General features: G+C 44.6%; 1 pseudogene; it reads left to right on the forward strand.

Moving 5' to 3' along the window:
- Window positions 1–14,567: 14,567 nt before the first annotated feature.
- On the forward strand, window positions 14,568–14,685 carry LOC124778579 (annotated as a pseudogene).
- The last annotated feature ends 241 nt before the right edge of the window (window positions 14,686–14,926 follow it).

Consider the following 14,926-nt stretch of genomic DNA (forward strand, 5'->3'; position numbering starts at 1 on the left):
TGGCCGATGAAGCTCTCAATTTAAATGTGCATTCAGCACACAGGTAAGTAAACATAATAAAAGTCTGACGTGGTTAAGTCAATTATTTTGGGCGAGAGTATTAATTTAATTACACTACACGCAGTAGACGAGCTCTGAAATTGCCCTTTGGAGATACACTATCGCTATAGTTTTGTAGTTATTCACTTGAAACTTCTCACATCTTTATGATTATAGCGGATCTCCCTTCTACTTAAATTTAAACATCCTAGCCTTATTTATTCGCCTACTTAATATATCTTGCTTCCTTAATTTTTAAGACAAAAACCAGAAAATCATGAATTTCAACTAAAATCTTAATTATTATGAAAAAGGAATCTAAATGTAAATTTTTAAGTCTCTAGCGCTTTTCTGTTGCGCCAATGATTTTTACAGAAAAACGTCCAAATTTCGAAAATAGTTAAAGTTATTGAACTGACATTCAACACATGTTGATTTAGTATTACTCCTGACATGCTAGAAACGTTCAGGTTATTTACTTGATTTTTAAAGTATTGCGCAACATTTATGACGTAAGAGCTAGTAACAGCGGACTAGGCTGGCACACAATGGAAAGACTGATGAGAATTTTATAAGGCGTGAGTAGGCTGCTTCCCTATAGCATGTCCTGGGACTGCGATGGCATAATGCTTACTCACTGCGTTCGAAAGATCACTACGGTGACAGGTGCATACTATCAAGATGGTTTGAGGACAAACTCCAAGCATTGCAGGGGAAAACGGCCGGAAAAGGCTCCACATGTGCCATTGCACCACGACAACGCACCAGTATATCGAGCATGCGCGATACTATAGTCTTTTCGTGACAAAAACTTTGAAGTGATTTCTCATGCTTCCTACTCACCTCACCTGGTTCCTGGCGACTTTTGGCTGTTTCCAACAGCGAAAGACGCTCTCTGTGGTAGCACATTCACTAGCCGTGTCACCACTGCATCAACAACTTTCCAGTGCTCAACCCAAACTCATAAAGAATCGTTCGCAGCGGCCATAGGAATTATGGCATCGATGTTGTGTACGGCTGCAGAGATATCAAGTCGAGAAGTGACACAAGTTTCATAGTTTTTGTGTGATTAGATTGTTAGAATGAAAAAATGGAGATGTCATAACTTGAATTCTCTTAAAATATCACGTCACTGACCAATGTTTTGGAGAAGCAGGAAAAATGTGGATGGTGAGTAATACATCAAAAGAATATTATCTGGGAGGTGTGGACCAAGACCAGGGCACACGCTGTTGAGACGGGTAGCTAGTGAGGCGCGTGGCGGGCAATGCAAACGCGCAAAGCACTGAGGCTTCTGGAAGAAACTGAGCCCTTAAAGCGTTGCTTCAGATGCTGCGTGAAAAATACGCACAACAAAAGGCTCATAGCACTGTACGCAAAGTTTTACAGTCCATAGGTAGATTACTTAAGAGAAGTGCCATTGTTATTCCTCCAGCAGAATTATAAAGCCAACTGCCACTTCGAACGAGCAACTAGGGTGGTGGAGGTAATGGGCAATATTATCATCACCTACTCACGGAGTCTTGAAGCTGCTCTCCATCTGCAGGCTTCTCTTCGCTGACGAGTGTACGATTTGTTTGATTGTTGTCGCAGAAAAATGTGGAGGCAACTATGTATTAATGATCAATACATTTCTCAGGCATGCAGTCCCACATGCTTAACAGGGAGCTGCATCAGGTTCGGATATTAACAGTGGAGCCTGTGTGAGATGCACTGGGGAGAAGAGCTACAGACAGTCTGCGGTCACCAAGGACATTCCAGAGCTCCACAAAGTTACTTCCCAGGAATGGAATCGGCTACTGACATGAACAGTCGAAAAAGTTTTTCGTCTCCCTCATGCATAGCACGTATTTTTTATCGGAAATCTCTTTCTGAATACTATTTTGGTTGGTTGATTGATTTGGAGGAGGGGACCGAAAAGCGAGGTCCTCGGTCCCATTAGATTTGGGAAGGATCGGAAAGTAAGTTGGCTGTGCCCTTTTAAAGGAAACATTCCGGTCGGCCGGAGTGGCCGAGGGGTTCTAGGCGCTTCAGTCTGGAACCGCGCGACCGCTACGGTCGCTGGTTCGAATCCTGCCTCGGGCATGGATGTGTGTGATGTCCTTAGGTTACTTAGGTTTAAGTAGTTCTAAGTTCTAGGGGACTGATGACCTCAGCTGTTAAGTCCCATAGTGCTCAGAACCATTTTTTTGAAACATTCCGGAATTTGCCTGAAGTTATTTACGGAAATCACAGAAAACCTAAATCAGGATGGTCGGACACGGGTTTGAACCGACATCCTCCCGGATGCGAGTCCAGTGTACTATCCACTGCGTCACGTCGCACGGTACACTACTTTGGCAATAGGTAATAGGTAATGGCTACGTGCGGCCACTTAGGAAACGGAGGCGAATGCAAAGCTGCATTCTCAGTACTGTTGAGTATAGTGCATTATTGTCCAATCGTGAACCAGACAGCGCAGTTTGGGCACACCGCCCAGTCTGTCAGCATCTCTCAAACGGTAATTTGGAGTTCGGACCGCGCACGCATTGTATCTACGTTGCGAGAATGGTTGTGAGCACGGGAAGTTGTCCGCCAAATTGCTGTACCCCGCAGCGAAGTGATTTCAACATTCAACGGCTGCCGTGAGACACAAACAACCTCATAGTGGCCCGCGACCGACAACACTAGGTGATGTCTGCTACCAACAAATTATGGCTCGCAGGCTCCCGGAGCAGAACACAACAGGATTGCGAACTGCCTTTTTGGCTGTAACTGGAACACAGCCTACACACGATCAGTTCGACCTGTAAATGTCCATTACGAACAAAACAAACCAGAATGAAATTTTCACTCTGCAGCGGCGTGTGTGCTGAGAGGAAACTTCCTGGCAGATTAAAACTGAGTGCCAGACCGAGACTCGCACTCAAGGCCTCAAGGCACTCAAGGGCAAATGCTCTACCGACTGAGCTATCTTTCTTTTATTTTTTTAGGGTCTCCCAACTCCCCTTTTAGCCCTTCCTTGCTCTCATCAAAAATGCCTTCATCGGCCTGGCTTCTTTGCCATTCAGGAAATTCAAAGTAAAGAGACTCCTTTTTTTTCTGAACGACAACACAGTTAAAGTTCTAGAGTATTAAATTCTTGACATGTAGAAATTGGTATGTGTTGGTAGTACACCTGAGATACGCGTTTCATTTGGCAACGGTTACGTTGGACTCGTGACTTTGGTTTGCGGTCAGTGCCCTTTGTTCTCTTGTTATTTTTAGAGAAGGTGGATAAATGGTAAAAACTTTTCTCTTGTCCATGGATTGGTGAGAATCGCTTGTTTTTCACGAATGATGTGTTGTTGAGAGTCACGTATTGACTCTCCTCCCTCGTTTAAGATGTAGTAGAGGAAAGAATATATAAACCATGTGAGTGTTCTTGTCTTGGACGCTGGAAATGCTTTAACGTTCATGTACGGTAATTTCTTGTCGTTGATTTCAGTAGCATTTGTTGATAACAATCTCGCCGTTTTAACTTTTGGTGCAGCCTACAGTTCGGTGAATGGCAGTGCCAATCAATTCACAGCATGGTTGACTAGTTAGCTTCTTTTTGGCGTGGCGCAGCTGTTGCGATTAAATTATATATAAACATGTAAGCAGCGGAGCGCAACCGCGAACTTAAGGATCTGTCTGCAAAATTTGACCAGACTATTTTCCAATTTAAGTCTTTATGTTTCGTCTGGTTGGCCGAGGGGCGTGGAGTAGTGTTTCCTATGATTTATAATATTTTCTTCGTAGTATAGATCCGTACATTGGGAGTGTGCGCTAAAACAGGTGTTGTAGTTTGCAAGGCGCGAATTATACTTGCTGGCATCCTCCTGTCACCTCTGTTTCCCCGCAATACCCCATCCAGCTTTCAGTAAGTCCGACCGATCGACTGGCAAGTTTAAAGTATTCAGCAAATTTTTCACTATAAGGGCTAAACATTTTGCCTCACAATCTATTAAGGCTACACCGCCCTCGGTAAGTGTTTTCGTCAGTTGATCCCTGGCTACCCGAAACAAATTACCTTTACAAGTGAATCAGCCTATGTACTTTTTGACCTGGGCGATATATTTCCGATCGAGTGGTATGATTCGAGCAACATACCACATTTTCGCATTTGATCCTTTGAATGATCTTTAACTGCCGCGTACTATGCGCCAGAAGCCACCTCTCAAGATGTCGGCCATTCCTTTAGAATTGACTGCAATTAACTCGTCGATGTTTTTCCGGAATTTCACTCCAAGCACTTGCATTTCATCACATTTGGTAAAGGGATGTGGCACAGAATGAGCACATCTATTTAGCCAAGAGAGCTGCGTTTTTGCGCTGTTCATCTTCGCTCCTGTTGCTTCGTTATAATCGTTCATTATTGCTAATATTCCTGCGATGTCTTAAGGTTCGGTAATTATTATGGTAACATCATCAGCGTACGCGCTCACGGTGAATCGCTGCGCGCCCACATGTAATCCTGGGAGTGTGGCGCTGATGGTACGAAGTAAAGGTTCCAAGGAGACGACGAATAGAATCATAGATAAGGGACAACCCTGGCGGACAGATCGTTGGATCTGAAATTCGTCCGTGAAATGCCCGTTGATATGCACCTTGGAAACCAGGTGGTATTGATTCGGTAGATTGTTCTTGTAGGTACCCGAAATGCTGTAGCACACGTCCTAGATACTGGTGGCTGACGTTATCGAAAGCTTTTTCTAAATCTATGTTCAAAAGTCCTAGTGGTTGTGCAGGATGCTGCTATGAGTAGAAAGTTGTACCCCTTAAGGAACAAATGCCACCGATAATACTTTTGTTGGGCACGCTACGCGTTTGTTCTGGTCCGAGGATATCTGGAAGGGTTTGCTTTAGCCGTGCCGCTAAGACACGAGAAAGTATTTTCGAGTCAGCACAAAATCCGCCATGGAATCGGTTTATTTGGAACAAGCACGATAATTCCTGGTTCCTTTTCGGAGTAGGGGCGTCCGAATCGCTGTTTCTCCCTCATGACTTTCATGAACTCTTTCTAAACAATTGACCAGAAGGATTTGTAAAATTCGTAAGGGATACCATCTGCTCCTAGACTTCTGCAGTTTGGTAAACCTTTGAGAGCATGTTCAATTTCTTCCTCAGAGATTGGCGCGGACAACATAGTGATACTTTCGTTTGTTAAAGAGGACGTACAAATGCTTAGCAGATGTGCTGTTCTGAGAGCATCAGATGACTGTGCACTATACAGCCTTTGGAAATGTTCACCGATCCTTTCGCGACGAATAAATTCGTTCCCATCTGGAGACAGTATATTACTTAGAAACCGCTGTTTGCACCTTTTCCGATCTCTTGTGAGACGATAAAGACTCCATTTCTCATCTGGTATAAGCCCGTAATCCTTGCAGGTGAGAATTCTCCCTTATAGTTCCTTTTCCTGCAGTTCTAAAATTTTCTTTTTGAATTTTTTAAATCACTTATTCGATCGCCGGCCGCGGTGGTCTAGCGGTTCTAGGCGCGCAGTCCGGAACCGCGCGACTGCTACGGTCGCAGGTTCGAATCCTGCCTCGGGCATGGATGTGTGTGATGTCCTTAGGCTAGTTAGGTTTGAGTAGTTCTAAGTTCTAGGGGACTGATGACCACAGTAGTTAAGTCCCATAGTGCTCAGAGCCATTTGAACTTATTCGATCCTACCCGTTGTCTACTTTTGTTTGCAGTTCACGAGTAACAAGGTAGTAGTACTCGATGTTATTCCTCCTGTTTTGATTAATCCTGTAGGCGACATTGATAAATAGTTTCCGGATACCAGGTTTTACAAGGGTCATCCACCACTCAGTAGCGTTACGAAAGAAACGTTTCCGACGTAATCCACCATCTGTAACGGGCACTAAACTCTGTTTTAACTCATGGTATGTGGAGCAGGGTACAATTTAGTTTCCAATAACCTCTACCAAGTACTTTGGGACGAGGGAAACCTTGTACTCTAGCTATTACAGTGTAATGGTCGGAAAAGCTGGCAGGAATTACGTCGTAATCTTGCATGGTTATGCCCATTGTGATATAGATTCGGTCAAGCCTTGAGGCCGCCGCTGCCGAGACGTACGTATGGTGAGTACGTGTGATGCCAAGGCGCTCAACCAGATCTTTCATGTTCAGGCCTGTGATCATGTTTTGCAGGGGACCACAGAAGGACGTTGTGCATTTCGAATCTATAGCCATGAGTACGAAATTAAAATCTCCTGCGATGATGATCTCGCCTTTCGCCTGCTTCAGATAATACGCGACATCTTCAGTAAAAAAACTTTGCCCTTGCAGTTCTGTTATTTGACCCAGAGGGAGCGTAGAGAATTAAAAGGGTTACACCATTCCGAACATCTTTGACGATGCGTCCTCCCGGCTCTTTTTCTACGTCCGTAACTCTAATCCATCCCTGGTTAAGATACAGCAACCCCTGCCGCCGACACCAACGTTGTTGTATACATTATATGACGGAAAGGAACCTCTCTCTTCGCAAACGACTTCTTGCAAAAAGACAACATTGATAGCATTAGTTCGAAGAAATTTCCTCAAGATATTGATCTTCTTTTCAGTCCTTACCCACAAATATTTAACGTTAAAAACGTGAGTACTCTTCTGGTTTTCCATATAACTAATTACACGTTTTTAATGTTCTGATCCAGGGTCATGTGATGTTGGAGCTAGTTGCTTATCTACCTTTCCTTTGTCTTTTCGGTGTTCTTTCACTTCTTCAATCTTGGTTTTGTTACGTGCAACGTTTAAGTTCGGTTTGGGCTTCACCCGTGACGGTTTTGCTGTACTTTTGGGTCCGAGCAACGTGTGACTGCTTGGCGGCTTGTTCGAGGTGTCTAACGGTGTCCTCAGCTGAGCCGTCAGCGACAGGGAAAGTGTTTTGGAGATGTGCCCGGCTTTGGTTCCTTGTTTACTGTATGCCTTGTCAGCTGTTGAGGCCTGGCTCAGCTGCTATTGCGTTGTAGCCTGTTGTGTTCCTCCGTCCGTCGGCTGTTGTTTACTTTCCTGTTCCTGAGTGGCATGGCTGTGGGAGTCCGTGACGTCTGGTTTAGGTGACTGATGTAGCATAAGTACTTCTACAGAGACTATCACAGATGTATCCGCCTCAATTCCAACGGGGAAGTTCACTACTTTATCCGATTTCTGCTTCCTCGGTTGTTGGGAAGAACTGTCACCATCGTCTTCCGCTTCGGAGTTCGAGTTTTCCTTTCCAAAGGCCGCTTTTTGCTCTTCTGAGGTTCAATGGTAATGAGATGGCCATCTGCTATCATTTTGGTGTCACATTCTTGTGGCGAAACTACCGAGTCACCTACTTTTACACCTGTTTCTTGCGTAGGAATTACAGGTTGGACTTCAGTGCTTCTTCCACTTTCCTCGCCATCTGCCTGTACATTCGGTGATGCTTTTCTCGTCCCTTTCATCAAAGAACGGTAGCCATCAAAGGTGATTAGGGGTGGTTCCGTGTCCGTCATTTGGGTAACTTCACTAGTATCTCACAGTACCGGTGGTTATCATATCCAGTAATTGCAGTCTGGTACGTTTTTGTAGATTGTTTCTCAAAACGAACACCCGCTGTGGACAGTTTTCGCGAAGGTGTCGTGGTTCATTACAAACATGACACGTTGGTTTCTGTCCGGGATAGATAACATTTGCCTTGCAACCAGATACAGTAATGTGGGATGGAATGTCAACTTTAACAAACACCTGCACTGACATGATGCCGTTATAATACTGGATTTTGTACCTGCTGGACCACCTTTCAAATTCAGTGTGCTTAACCTGGCCATATTTAGAAAGAAACTGTACTAAATCATGATTACCTAGTTCAGGAGGAAGATTCAAAATTCTAACAGTCTTTAGCTCACTGTTAGCATTACAAATTCCAACAAAACAGAATTACACAATTTGACAAACCCTCAATACTTTTCATTATCAATCTGGGTGAATTCAGCATTATCTCCTGAAATACCAAAGTTATCATGCAACCAATTATGCATCTCCAATGCAGTGGGCTGAACATGACGTGTATTCTTGTCGAACAAAAATCTTAACGTGTTTTTCCTGAGAATATCCGAGATGATGAACAAGGGGGCAGCGGAAAACTTCGCTAATTCATCAAACAAAAACGGGGCTTATATGGCAATGTTCAGTACTTAAAAGACCGGAAGATAAACAGCCAACCCATTAATGCCACTTGATAACACTTCTCCTATGCACTAAACGTCACACAGCGTTGCACCGCTAAGCTGCATTCGCACTCTACGAGGAACCACCCTCGACTACTACCCAAGCACGACACATGACTCACCGTCACAGCTTCACTTCGATCAGTACCTCACCTCCTACCTTCCACATTTCACAGGAGCTCTCCCGCGAGCACCTGCCAACGAAAATCAAAAGGCACGAGTTCGAGTCTCGGTCCGGCTCACGGTTTTAATCTGCCAGGAAGTTTCATATCAGCGCACACGTCGCTGCAGAGTGAAAATTTCATTCTGCAAATATCTCTAGCTCGTGGCTAAGTCATGTCTCCGCAATATCCTTTCTTTTAGGAGTGCTGGTCTTGCAAGTTTCGCAACTGAGCTTCTATGGAGTTTGGAATGTAGGAGACGAGGTACAGCGGAAGTGAAGCTGAGGACGGCTCCTGTGTTGTGTGCATGGGCAGCTCAGTCGGTAGAGAGCTTATCCCCAAGAGGCAAAGGTCCCGAGGTCGAGACTCGGCCCAGCACACAGTTTTAATCTTCCAGGAAGTTTCAATAATACAAAATTCTATCACCTCAAAATTCTATCACCGGCGTGCGCGAAGAAGTTGGGAAATTGGAACATCTGCGTCGAAATCTCTTCACCGAAGAGTGTAGGATTCGTTTGACGCAGATTGAGGTGTCGCAGCGATTAGGACACTCGAATCGCGATTGGGAGGATGACGGCTCAAATCTGCGTCCAGCCACCCATATTTATGTTTTCCATGAGTTCCCTACATCACTCCAGGCAAATGCCAGAATGTCCCGTTGGAAAGGGCACGACCGATTTCCTTCGACATCCTTGCAATATTCCGAGCTTGTGCTCCGTCTCAAATGACCTCGATGTCGACGGGATAGTAAATCCTAAACTTCATTCGCCTGACACATGATGATCGGCGAAACAGAGTACGGAGGAGACCAGGTATCAACATATGTCTCAGATGTGCAGTCCCACCATTCATCATGGTGGCATGTCAGTCATATTCTGGTCCGATATCACGAACGGATCCCAGATGCATCTCATCGTTGTCGAGAGAAATTTGAGGTTTGCACAGTACCGGGACAGCATCCTCCGACCTACTGTCCAGACTTAAAGTCTTCTACGATAAATTGGTTTTTCAGGACGGTAATGTATGAACAGACCGTGACCACCTCGTAAACCCCTTCCTCCAGAAAGGCAGAAATCAATCAAATGCAGTGTCCTATGGTATCTACTGACATGAACCCGACTGGGCATGCTTGGAACCGCTAGAAGCTTGCAGTGCGTCGTCGCATGAACCCCTATCGCTCACTAGATGTCCTCAGACGGACAACCTTCGAAGGGTGGGACAGGCTTGATCACATTGACTCGACCACTTTGTGGGCAGTGACCCAAGGAGGATCCCAGCATGTTGCAATGCACGCGCAATAACAATACGCTACTGAATGGAAACCAGCAGAAGATTCTGATTTCACAGACGTGCAAAGACGTTTATTACCTATTTCTGGTTATTGTTTTGTTTTAAAGCTACTTATTAGGGTGCCATGCCTCAGTCGCTAAAAACTGAACCCTTGTGGGATCACTTTGCTGTCCGTCTGTCTGTCTGCCCAACTGTTCAAAACCCTTTTTCTCAGAAATGATTAGACGCATAGTAAGGTCACATAGTAAAGTCTATGATCCCTTGGGGATGTAAAAAAGTGAAGTTTATAAGTCAATACAACCGAAAGATACAGACGTTTATGACACTTTTTGTTACTCTCGAACTCAGTACAGGGTACTTCCCTCTGACCTAGAATCATGAAATTTACCAAGAAGCAAGGTTTCACACTACAGCCAAAGTAAAAACCCGAAAATTGTTAAATGACATATCACACGGAAAAATATTTCTTTTGTCACTTGTTATCCGATTTCAAACGTGAAATTAAAACGTTCACGAAAGTCTTGGGATACATAGGACAGATATCTTGCCAGTATCAATGCCGGCAGCCGGTAGAAATGGTAAAGATCCTCGATTACTGAAATGGATGAACTGTCTATACACATAAGTAGTTCGTATGTAAAATACAATGCGCGAGTCCTACTAGCGCATAGACAATTGTTTAGTATTTTAAGGCTTATTCTTCCACTTCTGGCTCCCCCGGAATCTAAGAACGTGTAGCGCAGAAATTTTTTTTAAGTGTCGTTGGTGATTTTACTTATATGGGCACCAATATTTATAGCTTTTGAAGCTGTGCCTCATAATGTTTTCGCGAAGTTTTCATTCATACATAAAATTTCGGGAGTGCAACCGCATAATCTTCATGTTTTCTTTTTCTAATATTTCGGTGGCACATTTTCCGGTCATCTTCAGAGTAAGCCGAATGAAGCTACGATACGCTACAGTACTTGATCCGTCGTTTTAAACCACAGAAAACACAAACGCCAGAGGCGTTGATCGGCGGCAAAGAGTATGCTGTCATCCATGTTGGGATATCGGTGTCTCATTATTTGCTGCATTGTAGTGACGTCTTTGCGAGTTCATTAAAGAAAGAGCCGTATTCCATGATTTGCCTAGGTTGAAACTGCTTTCTTTGTTAATCATGACGGCTTTCTGAAAGTAATGCTTCCGAATTTTTGTTGTGAATCTCTTAAAGCCTTTTAAACAAAACAAACGTAATTAACAGTCTACATCTTTATTCTTCATGTTTACATATTTATTTCTCAACATAGTCACCCTAGCGACAAACATTCTCCCAATGAGAGACCAGTCTTTTGATGCCGTCACTATAGAATGTTTGGCTTTGTAGACGGAGCAACTACTTCACCTGCGCCTACACCGGTTCTTCACTATCAAAGTGAAGTCCTTGAAGGTGTTCCTGAAATTTTGAAAACAGATGACAGTCGGATACGACCAAATCGGGAATGAATAGAGGATGACTGATGACAGTGAACCCAAGACGTCGGGTTGTTGTAGACGTCGCAGCGCTCGTGTGCTGTCCGGCATTGTCATGCTGAAGGAAAGGGTGCTCCATGTGTGGACGAACTATTCAAATTCAAAACTCAATTACAGCACACTGTTTCTCACGTACCGACATACTTACGTTACACATCGCCATACTACATGCTACAAACATCGAGCCGTCTAGCGGCAGAGGGCTGCAAATATACAGAATAAAGGATAAATGTGTAGAATGTTAATAACGCGCGGTTTATTTTAAAAGATTTAAGAGTTACCACATAAAAAAATGGAGACATTACTTTTCAGCACAACCTCGTAAATTATTCGTCAAACGAATTTCAGCTGCGGTTTTCATCTCCGAGTCCCAAACTGATGAAGTCGAGGCTACGATGAAGTTGACGTTTTCATATCGCCTGGTGCGACTGGTATCGATGCAGTGCTCTGGCATAGCCAATGTATTGAGCTGTAACAGTCGGGTGTATATGCAGTGTTCTATGCACATTTTCTAGATTTTACGAGTCATCTGCCCCACAAGACCACATTTAGCAGGCGATCTTGTAAACTCCAGCCTTGTGGCGCATCAAGTCATGTTTGACGGAATGCAGAAATGGTGATGTCTTCGGTGGAATACAAAAAATCACATCAACATTGTGTTTAGTCAGGATCCGACCTATTTTTAACGACATGTTTCCCACAGATACCAAGAAAGCCATGGATCTTTCTATGTCTTCTTCTTCGTTCTTTATGTCTACGGCATTGTCATGCTGAAGGACAAGGTGCTCCATGTGTGGACGATCTGCGGTTTCTCTGGTTTAAAATGACGGAACAAGTGCTGTAGCGTACCGTAGTTTCAGTTGGCTCACTCTGCAGATGGCCGAAAGAGATACAGCCAGAATATCACAAAAAGGTGAAATAAAGCGAATGGGACTGTACTCCAAAAATTTGGTGGATTAGCCTCTTAGGATATCCCCTGCATTAGGAGGTGAAACTTTCAGCGCAGAACATGTCTTAGACAACGGACTGATGCACATATACTAGGAGTGTTCAGCAAGTAATTCAACACTTTTTTTCCTATCGTCCAATTTCGCTTGAAAATATGCGGAATTTGCTGTAGGACATCGTGGAATATTCCAGCTTCAGCCCCTACTGTTCTACATCTACATCTATACTCCGCACGCCACCCAACGGTGTGTGGCGGAGGGCACTTTACGTGCCACTGTCATTACCTCCCTTTCCTGTTCCAGTCGCGTATGGTTCGCGGGAAGAACGACTGCCGGAAAGCCTCCGTGTGCGCTCGAATCTCTCTAATTTTACATTCGTGATGTCCTCGGGAGGTATAAGTAGGGGGAAGCAATATATTCGATACCTCATAAAGAAACGCGCTCTCTCGAAACCTGGACAACAAGCTACACCACCATGCAGAGCGCCTTTCTTGTAGAGTCTGCCACTTGAGTTTGCTAAACATCTCCGTAACGCTATCACGCTTACCAAATAACCCTGTGACGAAAAGTGCCGCTCTTCTTTGGACCTTCTCTATCTCCTCTGTCAACCCGACCTGGTACGGATCCCACACTGATGAGCGATACTCAAATATAGGTCGAACGAGTGTTTTGTAAGCCACCTCCTTTGTTGATGGACTACATTTTCTAAGGACTCTCCCAATGAATCTCAACCTGGCACCCGCCTTACCATCAATTAATTTTGTATTATCATTCCACTTCAAATCGTTCCGTACGCATATTTTACAGAAGTAACTGCTACCAGTGTTTGTTCCGCTATCATCATGAGTTTCCGATGGATATCGGCGCTATACGTAGCCTTCAAATTGGCGACTATAACGGAGGCGTCGCAGATATTTATAGACGACTGCAGAATGTCTACTGTGAACAAAAGTCCGATCTCCCGCGTGCAGGCCGGCCGCACATCTGTGACATCTTCGATGTTGGAACGTGCGGACATTATCATTCTACGTGATAGATGGATCACAACCAAACATCTCATTCCTCAACTAGACGTCTCTATTAGTAATGCTGAGACGCATTCGTCCACCAGTTGGAATGCTCAAAGGTGTGTGCCCGCTCGGTTCCTCGCCTCCTATTAGAAGAGCGTACAGAACTACAAATGACCCTCTGTAAGAAATTGCTTGAGTATTATGAGGTTGATTGTGACAATTTTTATCGAAAACCGTCACAGGCGATAAAAGGTGGGTTCACCACTTCGAACGGGAAACAAAAAACGGCAGTCCATGGAGTGGCGACACACCACCTCGCCTCCGAAGAAAAAGTTCAAAGCCGCAGCCTCAGCCAGTAAGGTCATGGCGACGGTCTTCTGGCACTCTGAAGGCGTTATTCTGCTTGATGCCCTCTCTCGTGGTGCATCGACCGAGTCTAAATTGTATTTTGCTTCCATTAGGAAATTGAAATTTGTCGCCACAAAAATGCAAACGAAATTCTCCTTCGTCGTGACAACGTAAGGCCTCACGCAAGTCTACGCAGAATATTGTGGGGGAGGCTAACCAAAGACTGCGTTTTATTGGCAGGACACTTAAAAAATGTAACAGATCTACTAAGGAGACTGCCTATACTACTCTTGTCCGTCGTCTTTTAGATTATTGCTGCGCGGTTTGGGATCCTTACCAGATAGGACTGACTCAGTACATCGAAAGAGTTCAAAGAAAGGCAGCACGTTTTAACTATCGCGAATATAGGAAGAGAGTGTCACAGAAATGATACAGGATTTGGGCTGGAAATCATTAAAAGAAAGGCGTTTTTCGTTGCGACGGAATCTTCTCACGAAATTCCAATCACCAACTTTCTCCTCCGAATGCGAAAACATTTTGTTTCCACCGACCTACATAGGGAGGAACGAGAGCTTGTACGGAAAGATATAGGTGTTCATTCTTTCGGCGCGCTATACGAGATTGGAATAATCGATGAACCCTCTGTCAGGCACTTAAATGTGATTTGCAGAGTATCCATGTAGATGTAGATGTAGATGCACCCGAGAGGAGCTCACGAAACTTCACTAGACTGTTCTTCCTTTTCCATACTGCACCTTGGGTCTCACACCTTCCACCTGTTTGGCCCAATGAAGGATACAGTCTGCGGGAAGCAGTATGTGGATGACAGAAAGGTTACTGATGCAGCAAGACATTACTTCCGACGTCGACCAACAGAATGGTACCAAATAGGCACACAGACACTTCCAGTAAGATAGACGTAAGGCCATCGCATTAAACGGAGATTACGTTGCAAAATAGGGTATTTTAGCCGAGTGGGAAATAATATGGTGTATTGGAATTCTGAATAAAACCAACCATATTTTCAGCAAAAAAAATGTGTTTCATTACTTATTGAATGGCAACGGCCTTGCCGCAGTGAATATACCGGTTCCCGTCAGATCACCGAAGTTAAGCGCTGTCGGGCGTGGTCGGCACTTGGATGGGTGACCATCCAGGCCGCCATGCGCTGTTGCCACTTTTCGGGGTGCACTCAGCCTCGTGATGCCAATTGAGGAGCTACTCGACCGAATAGTACTGGCTTCGGCCAAGAATATCATCTTACGACCGGGAGAGCGGTGTGCTGACCCCACGCCCCTCCTATCCGTATCCTCCACCGAGGATGACGCGGCGGTCGGATGGTCCCGGTAGGCCAGTCGTGGCCTGAAGACGGAGTTCTTTATTACTTATTGAATGCCCCTCGTAATTAAACTCACTAG

Source organism: Schistocerca piceifrons, chromosome 2 (genome assembly GCF_021461385.2).
Source record: "Schistocerca piceifrons isolate TAMUIC-IGC-003096 chromosome 2, iqSchPice1.1, whole genome shotgun sequence".
Classification (NCBI taxonomy): Eukaryota; Metazoa; Arthropoda; class Insecta; order Orthoptera; family Acrididae; genus Schistocerca; species Schistocerca piceifrons.